Genomic DNA, 16,660 nt, shown 5'->3' on the forward strand with positions numbered 1-16,660 from the left:
AGCGGCAACTTGAGTGAGGGCGGCAACCTCCAGCTTCATCCCTAAAGACAAAGCTCTCCCGCAGAGCATTCGCGCTCGCGGTCATGGCGGATGTGGTGCCAGGTAGTAGGACAATGTGCTATGGTGTGGGGGTTAGATGGGCATTGCCACTTTAAGTAGCGCATTCCGGTGAGGCGAAAGTGTCCATGCGCGTCACTAAACTCACCGGAGTTTATTCCTCGGGCACCGAGCCTCTTAACGACGGCATACGGATGGACGACATGAATGCGGGCAGCTGGCGCCGGCTGGGAACACACCGCGCGACGGCGCGAGGGACGAGGGTTTTTGGTGTGCCAAGGTAGTCAGCTGCGGTCGTGGCAACGTTGGAGATGCCATTTGCTCACATGCGACCCCACATGTCATTGAAAAAGAAAGACGACACGGCATGGTCTCAGGTCCTGGGGATGCAGTTGCCGCGCTACACCACTCCGTGGATGCAGCATGGCGCGTGCGAACTTCGGCGCCCCGTGCATCCTCAACAGGTCGGGTGTTGATCTGCTGGTTGTGCCACAACGCTAATGCCACCCTCGACACACTGAAACTAACCATGTCCAGTGACGATGAGCATGTCGCTCACCACGGTCGCCCTGTCTAGAGGAGGTGCAGGAGCTGCGCCACATTGCTGGCCCCCATGACCCACATGAACGGTTGCCTGTGGTGAGGAGGTCATGGGCCAGCTCCTCCATTGGACTAGTCTACGCCACGTCGTCTCGAAAGGTGTGCCCCACATGTCGGTTTCCCTGTTTTCCCGGCCATATTCGAGGGTCAGTGCTCTGCATTGCGCATTAGGCGTAGAACATGTAGTTTTTGTGCCCTGGTTCAAATGTGGTACAGTACCAAGTTGTTACCCTAGCCCCAAGTGTGGTGGTTTTGGGTACGGTGCCACCCATTTCCTTTTCAAGTAGTGAAGCATAACACTTGATTAAGTAGCCAGATGGTGTGCAAAATGTAGGTGTCCGATTGTTTGAAAGAATAATTGAGGTGTACCCGGTCCGTGCCCGCATTTAGGAGTCCAACTTACCATGTTCCGGAGTAGTAAATATACTAGTTCCTGCGTACCCCCTCTGTTTTTATTTACTCCGCATTTTAGCTTTGCTCAAAGTCAAACTTTGTAAATTTTGACAAAGTTCATAGACAGAAGTAATAACATATACGATAACAAATCAAGACCATTAGATTCATTATTGAATATACTTGCACATCATATATATTTGCTATTGTAAATGTTCATATTTCTACTCTTACTAGCAAGATGCCCGTGCGTTGCACGTAACATCAAGATGCATTTGTATGACTAGTTTATTTTGTGAGAGAAAAGGATGAATGAGGGAAGGCCTTATTTGAAATTTTGGAGAGGTGTGTGGGTACCTTTTTGCAAAATTGCCATAGTTTCCTTCCTAAGCGTCAGATATAAATCAGACTGCCTATATCTCAGGATGGCAGGCACACCATCATCACCAACTCTATTTTTTATAAGAGTCCGTCCGATTTATATCTGACGGATAGGAAGGAAACTATGGCAATTTTGCAAAAACATACCCACACCCCTCTCCACATTTGCAAATAAGTCCTTCCCTCATTCATCCTTTTCTCCCACAAGATAAACTACTCATTGAGGGAGTCCTGGACTAACGGGTCCTCGGGCGTCTAGCCTGTTATCCATGGGTCGGACTGATGGGCTGTGAAGACATGAAGACTGAAGAATGCACCATGTCCGGATTGGACTCTACTTGGCGTGGACGGCAAGCTTGGCGACCGAAGATTCCCTCTAATGTTACCGACTCCATGTAAACCCTAGATCCCTTTGGTGTTTATATAACCCGAAGGGGGTAGTCCGGAAAGGACACCACATATACTCATTACCATACCTACATGGGCTAGGCTTCTAGGGTTTAGCCATTACGATCTCGTGGTAGATCAACTCTCGTAACACTCATACTCATCAATATCAATCAAGCAGGAGGTAGGGTATTACCTCCATAGAGAGGGCCCGAACCTGGGTAAACATCGTGTCCCCCGTCTCCTGTTACCATCAATCCTAGACGCACAGTTCGGGACCCCCTACCCGAGATCCGTCGGTTTTGACACCGACATTAGTGCTTTCATTGAGAGTTCCACTGTGCTGTCGATGAAATTCTCGATGGCTCGCCTTGTCATTAAAGACAATATTAGCGCAGGGGTAGTTTTGGCCTCGAGCCAAACCCTCCGGCTGGGCGACTTTACTACGATCGCCCATTCGACCACGGGGCCGACGATGACCTCTTGGGCCTTCTAAAATCCCCTTCGCATCAACTTCGAGCACTCCAAGCAGATGGATCCGGTTGAGTTTTTGTCCTTAAACGAGCGCCTAGATCGCATCCCTGCTTTGGGAATCGCCATAGATTATGATCAGATCGGGCCTAAAACCCATCAGGGAGAAACTGAAATCCCACCGGACACCCACCAGATCGCGGCAGTCCTGGAGCAGGATGGCGAGTCTTCTTCTATCTTGAAGACGGACTATGTTCGGGTCGCCGTTCATGAAGAGCCGGATACTCACCCACGAAAGGACGCAACCAGCCCTCCGAACATAGCATCGGACGGCAGTTCCAAACAATCAGAAGATATTTCGGAACCCGTACTATCTAGTTCGGAAGGTCGTCGGACTCCGGACAACCGGTTAGGTCGGGGTTCGGATTTAATTCCACCCACCCACCCGGATATAGAGGCTCTCATGAGCATAAAATAGCAATCTCAGGAGAAGGTCCACCACTTTTGGGCCAGATTCCTCCTAGTCAAGGACAAGGTAAAGGATTGCCGTGACGAGGATGCAATATTAGCATTCTGCAAAACCTGTGCGGACGAAGGAATCCTCAACGCCATCAATCGCCGCTGCATACTAAAATTTGCTGACTTAGCAACCATCGTACAAAAATACTGCATGATGGAAAGCGCCTGGGAAACTCAGGCAGCTCGCTGGGAACCACCAGCCCCAACCCAACTTCCCCTACAGGCGAAAAGGGCGTACCCTCATGGCACGCACAATCCAACAGTCAAAACTCACAAAGCCACTATACGGCAAGGCACTATTCTGGAAGGGTGGCTCGATGGCCCATGAAAAATACATACAACAACAGATACTGATGACCCACAAGTAGAGGGGATCTATCATAGTCCTTTCGATAAGTAAGAGTGTCGAACCCAACGAGGAGCGGAAGGAAATGATAAGCGGTTTTCAGCAAGGTATTCTCTGCAAGCACTGAAATTATAGGTGACAGATAGTTTTGTGATAAGATAATTTGTAACGAGCAACAAGTGACAAAAGTAAATAAAGTGCATCAAGGTGGCCCAATCCTTTTTGTAGCAAAGGACAAGCCTGGACAAATTCTTATATAGAGAAAAGCGCTCCCGAGGACACATGGGAATTATCGTCAAGCTAGTTTTCATCACGTTCATATGATTCATGTTCGGTACTTTGATAATTTGGTATGTGGGTGAACCGGTGCTTGGGTACTGTCCTTACTTGGACAAGCATCCCACTTATGATTAACATATATTGCAAGCATCCGCAACTACAACAAAAGTATTAAGGTAAACCTAACCATAGCATGAAACATATGGATCCAAATCAGCCCCTTACGAAGCAACGCAAAAACTAGGGTTTAATCTTCTGTCACTCTAGCAACCCATCATCTACTTATTACTTCCCAATGCCTTCCTCTAGGCCCAAATAATGGTGAAGTGTCATGTAGTCGACGTTCACATAACACCACTAGAGGAGAGACAACATACATATCATCGAATTATCGAACGAATACCAAATTCACATGACTACTAATAGCAAGACTTCTCCCATGTCCTCAGGAACAAACGTAACTACTCAGAAAGCATATTCATGTTCATAATCAGAGGGGTATTAATATGCATATAGGATCTGAACATATGATCTTCCACCAAATAAACCAACTAGCATCAACTACAAGGAGTAATTAACACTACTAGCAACCCATGGGTACCAATCCCAGACTTGGAGACAAGAATTGGATAGAAGAGATGAAGTAGGGTTTGAGAGGAGATGGTGCTGGTGAAGATGTTGATGGAGATTGACCCCCTCCCGATGAGAGGATCGTTGGTGATGATGATGGAGATGATTTCCCCCTCCCAGAGGGAAGTTTCCCCAACAGAACAGCTCCGCGGAGCCCTAGATTGGTTCCGCCAAGGTTCCACCTCGTGGCGGCGGAGTCTCGTCCCGAAAGCTGGCTTATGATTTTTTTCCTCATTGAAAGACTCCATATAGCAGAAGATGGGCATCGGAGGGCCACCAGGGGGCCCACGAGGCAGGGGGCGTGCCTAGGGGTAGGGCGCGCCCCCCACCCTCGTGGGCAGCGTGTGCCCCCCTCCGGAACTTCTTGCGCTCAGTATTTTTTATATATTAGGAAAACATCATCCGTGAAGTTTCAGGACTTTTGGAGCTGTGCAGAATAGGTCTCTAATATTTGCTCATTTTCCAGCCCAGAATCCCAGCTGCCGGCATTCTCCCTCTTTATTTAAACCTTGTAAAATAAGAGAGAATAGGCATAAGTATTGTGACATAATGTGTAATAACAGCCCATAATGCAATAAATATCAATATAAAAGCATGATGTAAAATGGACGTATCAACTCCCCCAAGCTTAGACCTTGCTTGTCCTCAAGCGAAAGCCGAAATTGAAAAATATGTCCACATGTTTAAAGATAGAGGTGTCGATAAAAATAAAATACGAACATGAGGGCATCATGATCATTCTTAGAATAGCAACTTATATAATTCTTGTCCTATGATCTCTTATGCTAGAGTAACAATTCAATCACAATTTCAAGTATGAATCATAAACTTCATTGAAAACTAACAAACTATAATCTCAGTCATTGGAGCAACTGCAATTTATCATAACATAGGAAAGAATCAATGTAAGAGCTTTTCAGCAAGTCCACATACTCAACCATCATATAGTCTTTCACAATTGCTAACACTCACGCAATACTTATGGGTATGGAGTTTTAATCGGACACAGAGAAAGATAGGGGCTTATAGTTTTGCCTCCAAACATTTTACCTCAAGGGTAATGTCAACAATAATAGTTCATGAAAACTCACATCCAATTAGCCATATATACCAGGATCTTTCCAACATGTTGTGCTTGCCAAAAGATAAAATGTAAAAAGGAAGGGTGAGGAACACCAAGACTCTTATGTAAGGTAGGAGATAAAAGTAAAAGATAGGCCCTTCGCAGAGGGAATCAGAGGTTGTCATGCGATTTTATGGTTGGATGCACAAAATCTTAATGCGAAAGAACGTCACTTTATATTGCCACTTGTGATATGGAACTTTATTATGCAGCTCGTCGCTTTTATTCTTCCATATCACACGATCGTATAAAGCTTATTTTCTCCCACATTAATACGTCATACATATTGAGAGAGCAATTTTGATTGCTTGCACCGATGACAACTTACTTGGAGGATCTTACTCAATCCATAGGTAGGTATGGTGGACTCTCATGGCAAAACTAGTTTAAGGGTGTTTGGAAGCACAAGTAGTATATCTACTTGGTGCAAAGAATTTGGCTAGCATGAGGGGGAAAGGCAAGCTCAATCATGTTGGATGATCCATGACAATATATTTTATCTCAGATGTAAGAAAGCATAACCCATTGCGTTGTCTTCCTTGTCCAACGTCAACTCTTTAGCATGTCATATTTTAATGAGTGCTCACAATCATAAAAGATGTCCAGATAGTATATTTATGTGTGAAGACCTCTCTTTCTTTATTACTTCCTATTAATTGTAACGATGACCAAAACTATGTTTGTCAACTCTCAACAACTTTTATTCATCATACTTCTTATATGTGAGCTCATTACTCTCCATAAGATCACTATGATCTCTTTTATTTCTTTTTATTGCTTTTTCTTTTCTTTTATTCACTCAAGATCATGGCAAAATAATCAAGCCCTTGACTCAACACTAATCTTTATTATATATAGCTCACAGACTCGATTACATAGAAGGATCATAAAGAAAAACTCACAACTAGATCATACTAAAACTTTATTCTACTAGATCAAGATATTATCAAAAGGATCGAACTAGGAAAATGGTAAACATAAAAGTGATGGTGATACGATACCGGGGCACTCCCCCAAGCTTGGTAGCTGCCAGGGGGAGTGCCCATACCCATGTGATTATATCTCCTTTTTCAGGGATGGTGATGTGATATTCTTGGTGATGATGCCCCTCAGGATACGATTATCCTCCTCAAGCTTATTGCCTTGCTTCTTGAGGTCCATTATTTCCTTTCGAAGTTTTCGTGTAACAGCCAAAGCTCCCTGCACCCAAGGGTGTTGCATAGCTGCGGGAGAATAAGTGACACTCTTTTTCATATTCTCATAAGAAAGAAATCTAACATTGGAAGGGATAATCGAGTTTGGGATAGCCGAGCTCTGTAGTTCCCCCATTGTGAATCCAGCTCAGAAGCGAGAAGTGACTTCTTGATCCTCCTCCATGGCATCTATCCTCTTCAAATCAGCCTCCATCTCTTCCTTCGTTGTTGGCCCAAAGTGGTCAACATTGTTGTTTGTCATTGGTCTCGATGCCGGATGAGACACCCGGCTCTCCCCGACTGACTCTTGCAAAGACATCTTGCTCTAATCTGCAGCAGCAACAGCTTGAAATAAAGGCAGGAGATTTTTGCATGATACTGTGGTCAAAACTTTCGGGAGATTATATAGTGAATTTTTACCGACCAAAATACGTAACGTGCAAGAAAACGGAGTCCGAAGAGCACACAAGGTGCCCATGAGGTAGGGGCGCGCCCAGGGGGTAGGGCACGCCCTCCAACCTCGTGGGGCCCTCGTGTCCTTCCCGGACTACTTCTTATTTTTCTATTTTTCTAAATGTTCCAAAATGGAGGAAAGTTGACATTAGAACTGTTTTGGAGTCGGTTTACTTACCATACCACATACCTATTCCTTTTCGGAGTTTGAAATGTTCTAGAAAGTGTCCCTTAAGTATTCCTCCGGGGTTATGGTTTCAATAATATTGGTTTCAACATTTAAAGGATTACCTGAGATATAATGTTTAATTCTTTGACCGTTCACCACCTTCCGATTTGTGCCTTCGAAGTTGTTGATTTTCATGGCACCGGAACGACAGACCTCCTCGATAACGTAAGGACTTCCCATTTAGAGAGAAGCTTTCGTGCAAAAAATCTTAAACGAGAGTTGTATAGCAATACATAATCACCTACATTAAACTCACGCTTTTGTATTCTTTTGTCATGCCATCTTTTAACTTTTTCTTTAAACAATTTGGCATTCTCATAGGCTTGGGTTCTCCATTCATCAAGTGAGATAATGTCAAATAACCTCTTCTCACCGGCAAGTGAAATCATAGTTGAGCTCTTTAATAGCCCAACAAGCCTTATGTTCTAGTTTGAGAGGTAAGTGACATGCTTTTCCATAAACCATTTTATACAGAGACATACCCATAGGATTTTTATATGCAGTTCTATAGGCCCATAATGCATCATCAAGTTTCTTGGACCAATTCTTTCTAGATCTATTAACAGTCTTTTGCAAAATTAATTTGAGTTCTCTATTGCTATATTCTACTTCACCACTAGACTGTGGGTGATAAGGAGATGCAATTCTATGATTAACATCATATTTAGCAAGCATTTTATGGAAAGCACCATGAATAAAATGTGAACCGCCATCAGTCATTAAATATCTAGGGACTCCAAACCTTGGAAAAATAACTTCTTTAAGCATCTTAATAGAGGTGTTATGATCAGCACTACTAGTTGGAATAGCTTCTACCCACTTAGTAACGTAATCAACAACAACTAAAATATGTGTGTATCCATTGGAGGCAGGAAAAGGTCCCATATAATCAAAGCCCCAAACATCAAATGGTTCAATAACAAGTGAATAATTCATAGGCATTTCTTGACGTCTACTAATATTACCAATTCTTTGACATTCATCACAAGATACAATAAACTTATGGGCATCCTTGAAGAGAGTAGGCCAATAAAAAACGGATTGCAATACCTTATGTGCAGTTTTATCTCCAGCGTGCTGTCCTCCATAAGCTTCGGAGTGACACTTGCGTAGGATCTGTTCCTGTTCGTGCTCAGGTACACAATGTCTAATAACTCCATCTACTCCTTCTTTATAAAGATGTGGGTCATCCCAAAATTAATGTCTCAAATCATAGAAAAACTTTTTATTTTGCTGGTATGTGAAACTAGGTGGTATAAATTTAGCAACAATATAATCAGCATACCATGGAGCAGTACGAGAAGCATTTATGACATTTAATTGTTCATCAGGAAAGCTATCATCAATAGGTAGTGGGTCATCAAGAACATTCTCTAGCCTAGACAAGTTGTCTGCAACGGGGTTCTCAGCTCCCTTTCTAATAAGATATTTAATAGCAGCATGATCCGTGTGAATAGTTACTTTAGAATCAACAATATAAGGTCTGAACTTATCACATGCAAATACAACTGCTAAGAATTCTTTTTCAGTAGTAGCATAATTTCTCTGAGCATTGTCTAGAGTTTTACTAGCATATTGAATAACATTTAATTTCTTATCAACTCTTTGCCCTAGAACAACACCTACAGCATAATCACTAGCATCACACATAATTTCAAAGGGTAAGTTCCAATCAGGTGGCTGAACAATAGGTGCAGAGATCAATGCTTTCTTAAGTATTTCAAATGCTTATACGCAATCATCATAAAAAACAAATGGTATATCTTTTTGTAATAAATTAGTCAAAGGCCAAGAAATTTTTGAGAAGTCCTTAATATGTCCTTGGGACATGGCATCTTTTCAATAGCATCAACCTTAGCTTTATCAACTTCAATACCTCTTTCAGAAACTTTATGCCCCAAGACAATACCTTCTTTAACCATAAAGTGGCACTTCTCCCAATTCAAGACAAGGTTAGTTTCTTCACATCTCTGCAAAACTCGATCAAGGTTGCTTAAGCAATCATCAAAAGCGGATCCATAGACGGAGAAATTGTCCATGAAAACCTCACAAATATTTTCACAAAAGTCAGAGAATATAGCCATCATGCATCTTTGGAAGGTAGCAGGTGCATTACATATACCAAAAGGCATACATCTATAAGCAAAAGTACCGAACGGGCAAGTAAAACTGGTCTTAGATTGATCATCAGCTGACAAAGGTATTTGAGAGAAACGAGAATAACCATCTAGAAAGCAAAAATGTGTATGTTTGGATAATCTTTCTAGCATTTGATCAATAAAAGGTAAGGGGTAATGATCCTTTTTTAGTAGCCTTATTTAATTTGCGGAAATCAATTACCATCTTATAACATGTAATAATTCTTTGTGGAATCAATTCATCTTTATCATTAGGAACGATAGTAATACCTCCCTTTTTAGGGACACAATGGACAGGACTTACCCACTGACTATCAGCAACGGGATAAATTATACCTGCCTCAAGGAGCTTTAGTATTTCCTTTCTTACCACTTCCTTCATCTTAGGATTCTGCCGTCGTTGGTGATCACGAACTGGTTTGGCATCTTTCTCCAAATTTATTTTGTGTTGACATAGCATGGGACTAATGCCCTTAAGATCATCGAGAGTATATCCAATAGCAGCATGGTGCTTCTTCAGAGTTCTCAATAATCTCTCTTCTTCATGCTCTGAAAGGTTAGCACTAATAATAACAGGATATATCTTTTTCTCAACAAGATAAGCATATTTAAGAGTATCAGGTAACGGTTTGAGCTCAAACATGGGATCACCCTTGGGTGGAGGAGGGTCCCCTAGGATTTCGACAGGAAAATTGTGTTTCAGGATGGGTTCCTGTTTAAAGAATACTTCATCTATTTCCCTTCTTTCATTCATAAACGTGTCATTTTCATGGTCTAGCAAATATTGTTCTAAAGGATCACTAGGAGGCACGGTAATAGAAAAAAGACCAATAATTTCATATTTACTAGGCAATTCCTCTTCATGGTGTTGTCTACGAAATTTAGAGAAATTAAATTCATGAGACATATTACCTAAACCAATAGTAACAACATCCTTTTCGCAATCTATCCTAGCATTAACTGTGTTCAAGAAGGGTCTACCAAATATAATGGGACAAAAGCTATCTTGTGGGGAACCAAGAACAAGAAAATCAGCAGGATATTTAGTTTTCCAACACAAGACTTCAACATCTCTAACAATTCCAATTGGTGAAATAGTATCTCTATTGGCAAGTTTAATTGTGACATCAATATCTTCTATCTCAGCAGGTGCAATATCATGCATAATTTCTTTGTATAAGTCATGAGGTATAGCACTAGCACTGGCACCATATCACATAAGCCATGATAACAATGATCTCCTATTTTAACAGAAATAACAGGCATGCCTACCACGGGTCTATGTTTACCTTTTGCACAAGGTTTAGCAATTCTAGCAGTCTCATCACAGAAATGAATAACATGCCCATCAATATTATCAGACAAGAGATCTTTAATAATAGCAATATTAGGTTCAACTTTAACTTGCTCAGGAGGTATATAAGTTCTAATATTGCTTTTACGAACCACAGTTGAAGCTTTAGCATGATCTTTTATCCTAACAGGAAAAGGTGGTTTCTCAACATAAGCAGTAGGAACAATAGGATCATTATAAGTGACAGTCTTTTCTTCAACTTTAATAGGTGCAGCTACTTTTACTTCTATGGGAGGATAATATTTAAACCACTTCTCCCTAGGGAGATCAACATGAGTAGCAAAAGATTCACAGAAAGAAGCTACCATTTCAGAGTCAAATCCATATTTAGTGCTAAATTTACGGAAAACATCAGTATCCATAAAAGATTTAACACAATCAAACTTAGGTGTCATACCTGACTTCTTACCTTCGTCGAGGTCCCAATCTTCAGAGTAGCGTTTAATTCTTTCCAATAAATCCCATTTGACTTCAATAGTCTTCATCATAAAAGAGCCAGCACAAGAAGTATCGAGCATGGTGCGATTGTTATCAGAAAGTCAAGCATATAAATTTTGAATAAGTATTTCTCTTGGAAGCTCATGATTGGGGCATGAATATAACATTGATTTAAGCCTCCCCCAAGCTTGAGAGATACCTTATCCTTCGCGAGGCAAAAATTATATATATAATTACGATCACGATGAACAAGATGCATAAGATAAAACTTCTGATGAAATTCCAATTTCAATCGTTTGTAGTTCCATGATCCCATATAATCACATAGCCTATAGCATGTCAATGCATCTCCCTTAAAAGATAAAGGGAAGACCTTCTTATTAATAACATCATCGGGCACACCTGCAAGCTTAAATAATCCACAAACTTCATCCACATATATTAGGTGCTCATCAGGATGCATTGTTCCGTCTCCTGCAAAAGGATTAGCTAGAAGTTTTTCTATCATACCCGAAGGAGTCTCGAAGTAGACATTTTCATGTTCAGTAGGTTCAATAGGTTGAGGAGCAACTCTTTGCTCTACTGGTCGGGGTGAAGATACCCCGAACAAGCCCCTCAGAGGATTACTTTCCATAGTAACAAGTGACAGTGAATTTCAGCACACTATATAAATTTTTCCTTACCAAATTCCACCTACCAAAGGCGCTTCACTCCCCGGCAACGGCGCCAGAAAAGATTCTTGATGACCCACAAGTATAGGGGATCTATAGTAGTCCTTTTGATAAGTAAGAGTGTCGAACCCAACGAGGAGCAGAAGGAAATGATAAGCGGTTTTCAGCAAGGTATTCTCTCCAGCACTGAAATTATAGGTGACAGATAGTTTTGTGATAAGATAATTTGTAACGAGCAACAAGTAACAAAAGTAAATTAAGTGCAGCAAGGTGGCCCAATCCTTTTTGTATCAAAGGACAAGCCTGGAAAAATTCTTATATAGAGAAAAGCGCTCCCGTGGACACATGGGAATTATCGTCAAGCTAGTTTTCATCACGTTCATATGATTCGTGTTCGGTACTTTGATAATTTGGTATGTGGGTGGACCGGTGCTTGGGTACTGTCCTTACTTGTACAAGCATCCCACTTATGATTAACCTCTATTGCAAGCATCCGCAACTACAACAAAAGTATTAAGGTAAACCTAACCATAGCATGAAATATATGGATCCAAATCAGCCCCTTACGAAGCAACGCATAAACTAGGGTTTAAGCTTCTGTCACTCTAGCAACCCATCATCTACTTATTACTTCCCAATGCCTTCCTCTAGGCCCAAATAATGGTGAAGTGTCATGTAGTCGACGTCCACATAACACCAATAGAGGAGAGACAACATACATCTCATCAAAATATCGAATGAATACCAAATTCACATGACTACTAATAGCAAGACTTCTCCCATGTCCTCAGGAACAAACGTAAATACTCACAAAGCATATTCATGTTCATAATCAGAAGGGTATTAATATGCATATAGGATCTGAACATATGATCTTCCACCAAATAAATCAACTAGCATCAACTACAAGGAGTAATTAACACTACTAGCAACCCACAGGTACCAATCCCAGACTTGGAGACAAGAATTGGATACAAGAGATGAACTAGGGTTTGAGAGGAGATGGTGCTGGTGAAGATGTTGAAGGAGATTGATCCCCTCCCGATGAGAGGATCGTTGGTGATGACGATGGCGATCATTTCCCCCTCCCGGAGGGAAGTTTCCCCGACAGAACAGCTCCGCCGGAGCCCTAGATTGGTTTCGCCAAGGTTCCGCCTCGCGGCGGTGGAGTCTCGTCCCGAAAGGTGGCTTATGATTTTTTTCCTCATCGAAAGACTCCATATAGCAGAAGATGGGCATCGGAGGGCCACCAGGGGGGCCACGAGGCAGCGGGGCGCGCCCAGGGGGGTAGGGCGCGCCCCCACCCTCATGGGCAGGGTGTGGCCCCCCTCCGGAACTTCTTGCGCTCAGTATTTTTTATATATTCTAAAAATGACTTCCGTGAAGTTTCAGGACTTTTGGAGCTGTGCAAAATAGGTCTCTAATATTTGCTCCTTTTCCATCCCAGAATCCCAGCTACCGGCATTCTCCCTCTTTATGTAAACCTTGTAAAATAAGAGAGAATAGGCATAAGTATTGTGACATAATGTGTAATAATAGCCCATAATGCAATAAATATCGATATAAAAGCATGATGCAAAATGGACGTATCAGATACCGTGGCAACCCACAGCCTTAGCGCATGTTGGATACTACGATAGGTAGCCAAGAGCAGTGAGGACATCCTTATCAAGGACGCCCCGGCACAAGACCCCCTAGAAGAAGACGACCCAAGAGTATTGATAGTCTTCGAGAGATTCGCTTCAAATAACAAGCGCAAAAGGGCACTTCGCGAGCTCAACGAAGTCTGCCAAATTGCTGTAATAAACCCATGGAACGACACGGCTATAAAATTCAACGACGGTGACGAACCAAAGTACAGAACAGCACAAGCACCAGCCACGTTAGTCCTCGACCCCATCATGGATGGGTTTCGACTCACCAAGGTCCTCATGGACGGCGGCAGCGGACTAAATCTCATTTATGAGGACACACTCCATAAAATGAAAATAGACAGGAGCCGCATCAAACAAAGTAACACAACCTTCCGGGGAATTATTCCTAGTCGGGAGGCGCGGTGCGCGGGCAAAATCACACTTGATGTGGTATTCAGATCACCGGAGAACTATCAGTCCGAAGAAATAACCTTCCAAGTGGCCCCTTTTAGCAGCGGATCTCACACCCTATTGGGGCGGGATGCTTTTACACGCTTCCAAGCTATACCTAACTACGGATATATGAAGCTCAAAATGCCCAGACCAAACGGTATAATCACTCTCGTCAGTGATCCGGACATAGCACTCCGCGCTGAAAACAAAACCGCATCCTTAGCCCTGGAGGCGCTATCCGAAGCCCTCGCGGCCAAATAATTAACCACACTACGCTCCAGAATGGACAGGGACGACGTGATCCTCGAAAAACACCCCAAATCCACCTCATTCAAACCGGCAGAAGAAATAGTCAAATTCCAGGTCCACCCAACGGACCCCAAGAAGACAGCATCCATCGGAGCTCAACTGAACCCAACAGTTGACGCCGCACTACGAGAATTCCTGCGCGAAAACTAGGACATATTTGTCTGGCACCCTTCAGGCATGCCAGGGATCCCACGCAAGCTGGCCGAACATAGCCTCAATATATTAAAGGGGTTTAAACCGGTTAAGCAAACACTGCGGCACTTTTCCAAACCCAAGCGACAAGCCATGGGGGAGGAGCTGGCCAAACTCATCGAGGCCGGATTCATTAGAGAAATTAAACATCCGGATTGGCTGGCAAACCTGGTGATGGTACCAAAGAAGGACAAATCCTGGCGCCTATGCGTCGATTTCAAAGACCTCAACAAAGTCTGCCCTAAGGATCCCTTCCCCCTCCCCCGCATTGATCAAATCATTAACGCCACCGCAGGACACGACTCACTATGTTTCCTTAATGCATACTCTGGATACCATCAAATCAAAATGAAGGAATCCGATCAAGCTACAACAACATTCATTACCCCATACGGGCCATTCTGCTTCAATACCATGCCCTTTGGGCTCAAGAACGCCGGCGCCACATATCAACGCATGATTCAAACATGCCTGGAGAAACAGATTGGCAAAATAGTAGAAGCTTATGTTGATGACGTCGTCATCAAAACCAGGCACGTGGAAACACTAATAGACGACTTATGTCTTACCATCAACAACCTTAGGGCATATGACATCAAGCTCAACCCGGAAAAGTGTGTCGTCGGTGTCCCCACTGGAAAATTGTTGGGCTTCATCGTCTCCAATAGGGGAATCGAAGCAAACCCAGCCAAAGTCCGAGCTTTTTCACAATTGGCTAAGCCAACAGACCTTAAACAAGTTCAAAAACTTGCAGGTTGCATGGCAGCTCTAAGCCGCTTTATCTCTAGATTAGGAGAAAAGGCACTGCCACTCTATCGCCTTCTATGGCGAACCGACCACTTCGAGTGGACGGATGCGGCAACAACTGGACTGGAAGAAATAAAAACCCTTCTTGCGAGCAATCCAATCCTGGCTGCACCAAACGTCGGCGAACCGATGTTATTATACATATCAGCAACACATCAGGTGGTGAGCGCCGTACTCGTCGTTGAACAAGAACAGGGCGGACATAAATTCCCGCTTCAGAAGCCAGTATACTATGTGTCTACTTGTCGGTGTTCTGGGTACGGGGGTCCCCAGACTTGCCTGCCTGCGGCCTGCGGCGTGGCTCAAGTGGGGGCCCAGCGCGGCCCATCTTCATCAGCTCAAGCTGAAGACCCTCGCGAGGGTCGAAGCCTCGCGGGGCGGACAACAGGAAGCTTCCTCAGAGGCAGCCTCATCAGGTAGGCTCGCGAGGAGGCGGAGAGATCAAGGCAGGGGTACCTCATGAGGAGCCCATGACGCAAGCCATGACGATCGAGACCAGGCGGGCGCCAGGCGGGCGCCGGCCTACGCAGTGTCCTTATTTCCCCTTTGGTGCAAAGGCGGCAAGAACAGGCCAAGGCACCGGGCTAAGGTTACCATTCCGGTGCAACGAGACCAAGACCAACAGAGCGGCAGGACGGAGGTCACCGTGGAGCCCAAGATGGCGTCATCACCAGTGCTTTTGGCAGCCGAAGACCACCTTTTGGTCAGGATAACTTGTACTAGATGTTCCCCTTCAAAATGGCCAATTGTTGGCGCCCTTCCCGCTCATTATTTGGGGAGAGGCCCAGGGCCTCTATAAATAGAGCTAGCCACCACAGAGTAGAGGGCGAACAGAAGGGACAGAAAAAGTGAGATAGAGAGAGAGAGAGAGAGAGAGAGGCGATTGAACTCACCCAAGCAGTTCATCGCACCAGCTCAAGAACACCTCTCGCGAGGCTGTTCTTCCCTTGTACTGTTCATCATCAGCCCCTGAGGCAATCCACCACACCACACACTAGAGTAGGGTATTACACCACAACGGTGGCCCAAACTAGTATAAACCTTGTGTCCCTTGTGTTGTTCGTTGTTTCCAGCTTAGATCACGCGAGGAGATTGGACGTAGATCGGTAGGGGAGAGATCTCCGTGCGCACCCCAGTGTTCAAACCTCAAGGGTCTGCCGGAACCCGAAATCCGACATTTGGCGGGCCAGGTAGGGGTGCGCCGGAATCTTTCTTCCGCTATTCGCGTACGATCTTCCGTCGTGTCCATGGCTGACACCCGCCGGGCTCGCGCCGAGCGTCGGGCTGCTCTCGCCACCCGCGTCGCCCAGACGGCACCCGTCGATGGACGCCCTCGTCGTTCCCCGTCGACTGCCGCCAACGCCACTAGCGGCCCGGCGGGGAACGAGCAGCAGGCCTCGTCCCAGCATCCTTCAGTGCGGCGAGAGGGCCGCACCGCGACACCGTCGCTGACTCCAGCCGCTTTGTCGTCCCACGCCCATTGCGCCCCCACGGACGCGTACGCCGCGCTGCTCCTGGAAAGAGAGCTCTTGCACTACCGACCCGTCGACGACCTCTACAAGGACTGGCTCGCCCGCATCACCGAGCTCGTCAGCGCCGCAGG

This window comes from Triticum dicoccoides, chromosome 2A (genome assembly GCF_002162155.2).
Source record: "Triticum dicoccoides isolate Atlit2015 ecotype Zavitan chromosome 2A, WEW_v2.0, whole genome shotgun sequence".
NCBI lineage: Eukaryota > Viridiplantae > Streptophyta > Magnoliopsida > Poales > Poaceae > Triticum > Triticum dicoccoides.